Source organism: Lagopus leucura, unplaced genomic scaffold (genome assembly GCF_019238085.1).
Source record: "Lagopus leucura isolate 7727_CA_CO unplaced genomic scaffold, USGS_WTPT01 Super-Scaffold_100014, whole genome shotgun sequence".
NCBI lineage: Eukaryota > Metazoa > Chordata > Aves > Galliformes > Phasianidae > Lagopus > Lagopus leucura.
The window spans coordinates 6,130,606-6,141,701 of record NW_024962268.1 but is presented as its reverse complement, the minus strand read 5'-3'; the positions used below and the strand labels follow the sequence as shown (position 1 = coordinate 6,141,701).

The following is an 11,096-nucleotide window of genomic DNA, read 5'->3' as shown; positions in this document are numbered from 1 at the left end:
TTTTTTTTTTTTTTTTTTTTTTTTTTTTTTTTTTTTTTTTAATGTCAATTTCAGATAGGTACAACTGAATTAGCTTTAGTTAACCAGCTGGCTAACAGCATCAACCTAGGCACAGCCTGGTTTATGTGATGAGTTGACCGTTTGAGTGGTTTACTCCTCTGCTGAAGTAAACTCTGCAGTCTGTATCGTGCTGTGTGTTGCTTGCAATTTGTTTGCTGGTGTTTTCCAGTCTAGGTATGTGTAAGGCAATAAATTTAATTTTGAATTCTACTGATCTGTTTGCTAATGGTAGCTTCTCTGGTTTGCCTTCAGTTTGTAATAATTATATTTAGGAATTTCTGTGATACTCTTTTGGTCTAATCAAGAGGTAAAAAAAGTAAAGGCTGCCTTGTATGACAAATTCTTACATGCTGCATACAAGTTTCTGTTACTATTTTCAGTTACTCTTTTTAACATTATAATCACTGAAAGCAGTAATGCCCTAGTGGTATGTATATTCTTTACTCTTAAAACTGAAGCATCTCTGTATCACTCTTTTTGTAAGTTTGTAATGAAACACGCATTTTAATTTTGCAAGCCATTCACTTAAAGGAAAAAATAAAAGACAAATCATCTTGTTTCAGTGTGAAAGTGGAATTCTGAAAGTAAAACAATTTCTAAGTACATAAGTTCAGCACAGTGAAGTATACTGCAAATTGGGGCATGCAATGCCTCCAGTTTGACACCTGATGATACTTCAGGTTTTATATAAATGAATGAATTACTGTTTTTGGTGTTGTCATTATTTTAAAAGCAAGGTTTGGATGTAGTGACACAAATACTGAGAGCTGTAAGTGACTACACTAATGTAAACCTGTAGATGATTAGTTCAGAGAGGTCTAGTTTTCTCACCAGCAGATAGAGTGTGGATAGGTGAAATTCATAGATATTCTTAATGTTATTACAACCTGAAATTTGATTTTGTTTGCTGATGTCTAAACAGGAAACTTTCCAGCCTGTATGTGAAGTTTATTTTTTATATGGTGAAAAGTGTAATTAAAGTAATACTGAAAGCATTGTATAAAAGGGATTTCTTTTGCCTAATGTCAGATAAATTCAGTTGTGTTTAATTTTAAACTCCTTGACATTGTCTCTGTATGTAGTATTTATTTTCATTTAAGATTCAGGAATGCTTCATGTATAGGTGAGCCACATCATGGGATCTGAGCACATTAGTCTGGATTTTTCTCAGTAGATGCTTCAGTGTAAAACAGCTTGAGGCAGTTGTCTGATTATACATCCATACAGCTCCTTTGCCCATGTCTGAGAGCAGTTCTCTTAAGGCTTCAGTTCTGTACTTTTTGAGTAAATTAAGCCATTGAGGATCTATTTATGAATTCCAGTTTTCAAGATGTTTTCAGAAACCAAGAACTCTAAGAAAAATTTGTCGTAGCTGTTTTTCAATTTTTGAGATTAGTACAGGAGTACACTGAAGTAAAAATGAGATTTAGCTGTTTATTTTCTTGTGGAGAGCTGCAGTTTACACATTTGGATTCACAGCTTTTTTTTTTTTTTTTTTTTTTACTATAAGATAAACAAGTGCCAAACTTGATGAAAGGCTTAAGATTGGAGTACAAAATATGTTCTGTACTAACTGTGCAAAGGAGATTTTCTCACATAGAGGTTATCTGTCTTTCTTGGTCAGAAAGACTTTTTATCAGCAGTGGAAAAAGTCATTTGTTCTTACTGTCATTCAGTCCTTGATGTTCTTAGCTGAGTTAAGTAGCTCTTATAATGCAGATATTAGTGTGCTAGGTAGCAAACTGTAACTATTCCTAAAGGATATTTTAATCTAATGACTATAGTAGTATTTTAGTTTTGAACTATTGAGAAGGTTAATACATTGATATAATAACTCAGATCTGCTTCAGCAGATCTGTTATTTACAGTAGAATTATGCAAATGTACTTTTTGTGTTCTTTGATAGTTAAATGTCAAATATATTTAGGGAGTGATAAGGGGATAAAGGTAATGACAGGAAGCAAGCAGATTTCTTAGAAGAGTAAGTTGCTGTACTAAGTAAAACTTTTAGCACAAAGATTTAAAACTGCTGCTACAGTGATGCGTACATCATGGTCTACTTAGAAGCTAGTGCTTCATACATACATAAATTTCATAATAATTTGATTAAAGGAGTGAGTGATCTGCTCTAGGAACATCAGGAAAGGAATTTAACCTGCAGAGTTAATGTAGCTTATCAGTAGATCATTTCTGGTGTTTTTCTCAGTGATACAGGAGCCATGGTAAGTTTGTTCTACACAGCATGAATCACAACCTGTGCTCAAATGTGCCTGGGTATCCTGTACACTACAGCAGCAAAAATATTACTGCCCCTCCTCTAAATCAGATGTTTTGTTAGTAAAGGAGGCCTTTTAAGTTTAATAAATGTATATCCAAGCTTGTTCCGTGTTAGTAGAATATATTTTTGCATTATTGAAGCAACTATGAAATGGTACTAGTAAAGAAATGTCAACTGCTGCTATTACGTTGTTATTTTTGTGAATAAACTATGTCCCAAAGCATTATTGGTGTCATAGCTCACTTTTACTAAGTACAGAGAGATATACCAAATGGCTATGAAGCAGTTCTGTCTTCTGTTTGATTTATTTGTTTTATTTATTATGTCTACATCTGGACCCAGAGACTTTAGATCTTGGTTGGATTGAAATTGGCAAGAATATTTACTGCAGGAATGGTGGTGAGAGGCTAAGGCCTTTCTGGAAACCCAGCCACCCCAATGAGCAATGTTTTTTCTTCGCCACAGGAACCTGCCCAAGGAGGCAGAGTTTGTCATTTTTAAACAAATGATTAGTTGATAAACGTGGATGTACAGAAGTATACATCAAAATTTGTTTAATTATGTAGAGTTAGGGTTTCACAGGATATTTTAGTATGAACAGTATATGACAATTTGCTGTCACGGGTATTTTCATACTAAAATCCACTGTTCTCAGTGCTTAAGCTTCTCTATCAAGATATAATTTGCATGGACGTGCTTCTCAGTGGATTTTAAACTTCTACTTGTTCAATAGGGATCCTGTAATTTTGAGTTACCATGTTTGTAACAAATCGTGTGGCTGGTTCAGCTCTGTCTGATCAGGTAGTGTCATCAGCTGCACTTCATCATGTTTCTCCTTTGAATGAAAATGGGAAAAAACACGTTGAGATGGCTCAGCAGTGGCTCAAAATTCTCTGTTTATTTCATCATTTCCCAAAATAATTTATTCACTGAAACAAACAAAACAAAATCAACATCATTTTTAGAGGAGAACATTGAAAATTAAGTGAAAAAGGGACAGTGCACTTGTTTTAACTGCAGGGAATGGTGGTAGCAGTACCTTGTTTTGAAAATGCTGTCCTTTGTTACTGCAAACATATGCTGGTCCTTAGTCCTGAGAGAGAAATATCCAGGAAGGTTCAAGCTCCTTAAGGCTTTTTGAGAGAATTACAGTGGTGAAACAGAAATTTTGAAGCAGGGGTATATACTGAAGTTAGAAAAATAAGTGATAGTGTGTGAAGAATATCTAGAAGTTACACTGTGTTTCACTGCAGCAAAAAATTGAGTGCTGCAGCACTCACTGGGGTATGGCAGTAACTCACCACATGGTAGAGGTGGGGCTTCCCACAAACCTACAAACAACACAAACTTACTTACAACCCACTAAAAACAAACAAACACACAAAGGAACATCTCCCTGCTGTTTACTGCCATGTTGTTCCTTCTCTAATACTCCAACACAGTAGCAATCTGTTAGGAGATAAGCTGCATATGGGTTACGGAGCCTTTTAGCTGTGCCTGAAATAGCTTTGCGTTGACTTTGAAGACATGTACTTTTGTTACCTGGTGCCTTGAGCCAAAACCAGGGGGCTGAGGCAGATCAATGCTGAAGGCTTCCATTTTGATTGCTCGCAGCTAATTGGCTGATTAGATCTATTTTATTTATTTATTTATTTATCTGTCAGTGAGGGGGAGGACAAATTCAAATGCTTGGGAGCAGGAAGATGCTTTTACATAAGCTATATTAATAGAAGTCTTACAAATCTAAACTATGTAGTCCTTAGTCTATGGGTGCCATACCAACATGCCAAAGAGATAGGAACTGTAAGGTTGGATGGCTGATGTGCCTCTGGGCAGAGGACAATGGTGCCATCGTGACAGCACCACCCGTTCACACCCAAAAGATACTGGAACTGCTGGAAGGACAGTCTATGCAAGCATAGGCCCAGAAGGAAAATACATAGCCTGCATGAACACGAGTGCTAGGAGCAGCACAGTCTTTTGCCACCTGTTCTGGTCAACATGTTCTCTGCATCCAAACCTTCCCTTGCATTCCTTGAAGCTGGTATTAACTAAGCCAACAAACAAAACACTGCTGTTACAAAGGGTGCTGTCCTCAGAAGATGAGGTTGTACTCTGTTAGGCCTGTAACGGGCTCTCTATAGTTACTTCTTGATTTGTAGGATGAACTCATCTTTTCGTCGTATCTAGACAGCATAAACTGAGTCACAGTATTACAAACAAAAGTAAACTGACAGTTTGCCAGTGAAATATTTGTTTTTAACGTAAGCATCACTGCAATCAAGAAACTAAATACGAAAGTATGGAAACAGGAGAGACTCTGATGCTTGAAGAAATGTATGAAATTTCTTTCTATGAATGTCATCAAACCAATTGTATCATGGGGTTTACAAGTGCACACAGAGATGGTCCAGGTGTGGTGAATTTAAGTCTGCTACCATATCTTACATTTGCTTATTTCTCTTAGGCAAACTCCTGAGAATCTTCTTCTCAGAGCTGGACACTAAGAAAAGGTTGAATAGAAGGGTCACATAGCTTTAAACTGGTTTTGCAGAAAGGACTTGTATGCTTTTCTTTTATTGATGTCCCCAGACTTTCTATCTTATACATACATACACACTAGCAATATTAATTTATGTTGAGCTAAAGTATTCTGTAGTTTTATCATTTTTTCCCCCCCAAAATGCTCTAGAGCATGGGTGTCCAACCTTTTGGCTTGTGTGGTCCACACTAATTGAGGAGGAATTGTCAGGGTCACATCTATGAAGGTTGCTCTGAAAGTAATGCCTCCTAATTATTTCCACGAGAACTACAGTAGATATAAAAAACACAGTAACACTATTTAACAGAGCAAATTTTCAGCTACAATTTTTCAACAGCCACCACCATGAACTGTGCATTTTCACCAGTGATGAACAGGAACCAGCATGCCATGCTTATAATAAACAGCAGAGGTGATCCAGTGTTGCCACTGCTGGAACACACTACCCACCAGCTCACTGTGCCCACATTCAGTGTTGGACCTCAATAATGTTCACTAGTTCATGAAAGTCAGTGGGTGCCTTTTTTTTTTCTTTTGCTTGGAGGAATTCCTTCACACACCTTTGCTCCATCCACACTTCCGTGTCAGACACCATTCTGTCAGAGTGCCCCTCTGCTGCCATCTGTCACACAACAACAAAACATAATAGAATACTGTTGGGAAGGTTCAACCTATACTGCCGTACCAACAGCATCTGCCTCTGACATCGTGGGCTGACAATAAAACGAGGCATCGCTTTCTGAGCAGCCTTCATAAAATACAGAATACAGTGAGTGCGTGTAAGTAACAAAACTTAATGTTTATTGTTGCTGTTGTTAAAACATATTTAAAGAAGCAACAAAGCCATAAAACTAGTGGGACGTGACCGTTTTTGTGCAACGAATGGCTCACCCTGGTGCCACGGCAATGGCCGCAGTTCTTAGTGAGGTCTCAGGGCGTTCCTCGGAGATTTGTGATGAAGTTTCACTCTTCCCGCGCTTCATCCCGAAAACAGTTGTTCCCAAACGCAGGTGCCGCCAAAACGCGGTGAGATGAACGCGGCGTGCCCGCGAAGCGGGGCCGTTTCTCTGCTACCAGAGGGCTTACAGAAGTCACGTTTTTACTGCACCGCCGTGCCTTCCGTCTGAAAGCTCACGTGCTTACGTAAACTGAGAATCGATTCGCAAACAAACCAAGGAGCCGATGACTTTTTCGGCAACCTTGAAAGGCATCCTCAAATTCCCGCATCAAAACGGAACCAGCGGCCGCGTCGTCTTCGTTGCGCGGTCAGCCAACGCACCGCAGCGCACGCGCCCGCCCCGCGCCGGGAGCGGCGCTGCGTGAAGGGACGGCCGAGGGGTGGCTGCGCGCGCGGGGCCGGGCGGGGCGGCTGGGCGGGCGGAGGCGCCGCCATGATGGCGCGGGGCGGGTGCGGCTGCGGGTGCGGCTGGCTCTGGGTGGACGCCTGAACGCCTAACCTGTGACCCAGCGTAACTGGAGAAACAGATTATGTGTTCAGTGTGCTATTGCTGTTTAGACGCGAGGAACCAGGACGTGCGGTGTTGGGAAGTTACAATAACGTCTGTACCTGGGTAAATATCTAGGTATGTTTTATAGACATTGATAGTTACTTCTTCCTTAACACAGCTGTGACAGAACCTAAAGCATATTGACATATTATATACATACGTATGTTTTATGTCACATCTGTTCTTATCAACTTCAGTTGATCTGACTTAGCACAGGTTAATTGCAGTTCACTTTCTAATTCATTGCTGTGTTCCTGAAGAGCAGGCTTATAGGAAGTTGATGTTAGACCTGCAAATGGAAAGGTCACTGATCTTCCAGAACTATTACCTCAAGGAGCTGTTTCCAAGAGACATCGTTTGAAGTCAAGATCGGGTGCAGATACCTAGTTTTTAAAGAAGTAAACCTACACCTGTTTCAGTCCAGGTCTGAGCCTTCAAGTAACTGCATGCCCCTTAGTTTCCACTGGTCCACGGCAGGCATGTTAAATTAGCTTTCAAAAACTGCAGGCATGCAGGCACTCTCTGGAAGGGCTTAGCACTTGGCTTGACTATAGCCCTCAAAAGTCACAGCAAACACCTTCCTTTCAAGATAAAATTTAACAGGCTACGCCCTGTTATAAAGCTATATTTGCCTTGTTGTTAACTTTTTTGTTAACACCTCTACAGTTAATAATATATCATCTCAGCAGTTGTATGGAATGTGTAACTGTACATCTTCCTTTTGGAAGCCCTATTGGCTATCTGCAGCCTGGTCTTCCCAGTAGGACAGATACAGGCATACTTCTGCAGCTTATCTCATTGTTCACTGTTTATCTAAATGGCATGGCAGTGTGAATTTTGGTCTACAGAATAAAAAAAACCTCTGTCTTGACTGTCTGTCATTTCAGAAATGTTGATTTTAAGAGAGGAAATTAGGATTATGTCAACTATAGGAGATTTGCAGAACTATTAATAGAATAGGAGGAGAGGACTCTCTGGTGTTGTTTGTTGCAGTATCAGTTTTGCAGAGACTAAGCCTCACTTCTGCCGTCCTGCTGTCTTACAAGCTGAAGGTTCATAAAAAGAAAACTTTTAAAGTTCTTTGAATTTTCATCTTCCACTTCTAATATAGGCTGTGTACTTTCAGTGTTTAATGTCTGTTTTGCTACTTTTTATTCTGTTTACTTGCAGCTTTTTTTTTTGCTCTTTCAAGTTGTGCATCTTCCTTGATTAACTGCAAAAGATATCTGGCTTGCCTAATGTCACATTTTATAACACTGAAAAAATGTCTTTCATGAAGTAGATGATCCAACTGTAGTAAAAACATATGCATTTTAATACGTATTTATCTGCTGAATTTCTGATCAGTTTGAGACTCCTCCTTTTTTCTTAGTATTCCGTTACTTATAAATGTTGCACCAGAAAGGGATGTTTATGTGGCAGTAACCTTCCTAAGAATTGATGTTCCTGTATTTCTAACTTAGAAATTCTCACAATTCAGCAAACTAAAAAGCTAATTTTTTTGGTCAGACTAGAATCTGAAGTTCTGTGGGACATTGATAGTGGTAGTACAAGGGGGAATGTTTTTAAACTGAGGCAGAGGAGGTTTAAGTTAAATAAAAATTTTGTGCTGCGTGATATGGTTTAGTAGCTTGTGTTGGCAATGGTGATGAGGAGACGGTTGGACTAGATGATCTTGGAGGTCATTTCCAACCTTGTGATTCTATGATTCTATGATTAGGAGGACATTTTTCACTCAGAGGGCAGTGACACACTGGAACAGGCTGCCCAAGGAGGTTGTAGATGCCCCATCCCTGGAGGCATTCAAGGCCAGGCTGGATGTGGCTCTGGGCAGCCTGTCCTAGTGGTTGGTGACCCTGCACATAGCAGGGGGTTGAAACTAAATGATCATTGTGGTCCTTTTCAACCCAGGCCACTGTGTGATTCTATGATTCTACAATAAATTGATAAATTTGATATGAATAAATGCTGGCATTAACTTTGAATTTGTGGTTTTCAATTAAAAACCAAAGGCAATTCACCACTGAGAGAGCAAGTGCTATCAAGTAAATAAAGCAGTTATTCAAGCCGGTCTGAATCAAGGTAGTTATCTCTCTCAGTGTTTATTTAAAACAAAATAATTACTTTGTGGTAGTTGAAATGGAAGTCCTTAATGGTCTGCATTGTCCTGGACTGACTCCAGTAATTCTAGTTACATCTCCAGTGTCCTGATGACTTACAAGAGGACAGAGATGCTGAGCTATCCCACAGTAGAAAAGATACTCTGAGATCTCTTTAATTGGCTGGCACATTAAGCAGCTCCTGTTGTATATCTCTTGCCATTTGAGGCCTGTTCTGGTATACTATTTATTTGAGATGACCATGTCTGGTTCAAAATTATATCTGGCTGTTTACATCTCATCATTTTCCAGTGATTGGAACAGATGGGCCTTCAGTGGGCCTTCATGGCCTTCGCTTATTCCTGCTACAGTACAATTTTAGTTCTAGTATGTAGGGACTACTTTTTTTTTCTAGCAACTTGCATGTGCCAGTGATGTGACAGATGGCATAGGACTGCATGTGTCTATTACTTAATCCTCTTGCCCTCCAAAAAGAGTGCCTGCGTGCAAACTGCCAGGTGGAAACAGACTTTCTTCTGTTTTTCAGATAGTGACTGGAATTTTAGGGGGAGAACATTAGCTGAATTGGCCACAAATTCTACTGAAGAAACAGACTCTGAAGCTCGCATGGCAGGGAGTATTTACAGGCACTGCTCATAGCACAGCTGCAGTCTCACAAGTCAGCACTTCAAACTACTCGTGTCTTGCTGCCACTTGCTCTTGTCTGTGAAATTATTTTTGGAAGTCACTGTACGTCCTGAAGAATGGGAAGTGTCCAGAATGTGGCACATCCTCTGTACTTAGTGATAACTCAGTGAAATAATCTTGGATTTCTTCTCAAGTTTTCAGAGTTGTAAAACATGAAATTACCTGATTTTTGTCAGAACATCCCAGTCCTCCAAGGTCAAAATTACTCTTCAATTTATGACCACATCTGGCTAGCTATTTTAGTCTTTCAGTATGATGGCCCACCAAACACGTAGCTGCAGGTATCGTAGCAGATACCTCCTATGAATCACTAGAAATCTTCCAGCAACCATGTATTTTAAAGGAATGCAAGAATTTAACATCGACTTAACAAGAAATGGTGAATGTTGCTGTTTGCTGTGTACCTTGACTTGAACTGCTATGAGCAAAGTTTAACATTGGCAGTTACTGTTTGTTAAAGACCAAGCTTTGGGTTCTGCAATCCATTTCCATTCTAACCATGTACCAAAATTGGGCTTCAACCTGCAGCTAAGTAGTGTATCTTCTATTCTCCAGCCTACCAAGACTTCAGTATGTCCAGTAAATACCTGAAACTGTTCCACTGCAAGTTCCCTAGCCTGTAACGGCTATTCCTGTGTCCGTTCTTCCTTAAGATTTTTTTATTACCACTTCAGCAAATTCTTTGATTTCCTCCTGTAAAATTTTTGCCCTTCTCTGAGAACTATCATGGTTTAACCCAGCGGCAGCTCAGCACTACACAGGTGTTCACTCAGTAACCTGCAGTAGGATGAGGGAGAGAATGCAGTAGGATGAGGGAGGGAAATAGAACTCGTGGGTTGAGATAGAAACTATTTGCTAGGACAGAAAAGGAAAATGGAAATAAACATGTGATTATAACTGTTAATTATATATGTATTATTTTATTATATAAATATATATATTTATTTAGGGACATGGTTTAGTGGGCAATATTGGTGGCAGGTAGATGGTTGAACTAGATGATCTTACAGGTCTTTTCCAACCTTAATGACTCTGATTCTATTATATGTATATATATATGTATATGCCTCCACAGTGCAGTCACTCACCACTTGCTAACCAGCACCCATTTCAGAGTACAACAGCCTGCCTGATATCTATGCTGTATCTCACCACCCACTGACCAATGCCCAGCCAACCCCCAAGCAGCAACCACTCCTGGCCACCTCCCCTTGGCTTTCTGCACAATGTCACATGATATGGAATACCCTGTGCAAAACTCAGGCCCCTTTCCTCTGCTGCACCCTCTGCCCCCACGCCATCATGGCGGTGACTCTTCTCAGCAATAACCCAAGCACTGCTGTGCTTTTAATGCTGTCTCAGCCGAAACTAGGACAGGATGGGTGATGTGAATGACAGTTTCTAGAACAGCAGGTTGTTTTCAGTTTTATCAGTCAAACTGGTGCTTCTGCTGTAGAAACAAAACAGACAGCAACTGTGTAATTTGTGCTAGGGGCAAGCTATGTTCAGAAGTGACTGACACAAACCTCAGACTCAAAGTCCTGAGTTTTATTACTTACTGTCCTACAGAGCTCAACAGTACAGTGACTAAAACACAGTTAACATAATCCAAGCAGTGCAAACTCAGTTCTTTAAGGAAAAAAAATCATTGTGCAAGAAGAAAATAAGTAAACCAAGACCCTGCAACACATATCCCAAAGCTCAAAGCTCTGAGACAAGTATCTCGTAATTGGAAGGCTTTAATTAAATGATTTGTTACTTTACAATTTTTATAGCAGTAGCTGGAGTTGATTCAAGTCGATGGGCTTCTCCTGTACTTTGCCTTCAGAGGACTGTTCAAGTGCAGTTGCCCTTGTGCTGTAAGGTGGCTTTTAAGATTGTCAGAGTACCGACAAAGCTTT

General features: G+C 39.8%; 1 long non-coding RNA gene across 1 annotated transcript in view; it reads left to right on the top strand.

Moving 5' to 3' along the window:
• The first annotated feature begins 6,268 nt into the window (after nt 1-6,268).
• LOC122182239 overlaps nt 6,269-11,096 on the top strand; it is a 46,654-nt gene continuing 41,826 nt past the window's right edge. Inside the window, exon 1 of the long non-coding RNA XR_006179753.1 lies at nt 6,269-6,463. This is a non-coding gene — a long non-coding RNA (uncharacterized LOC122182239). The remainder of the gene's footprint in view (nt 6,464-11,096) is intronic.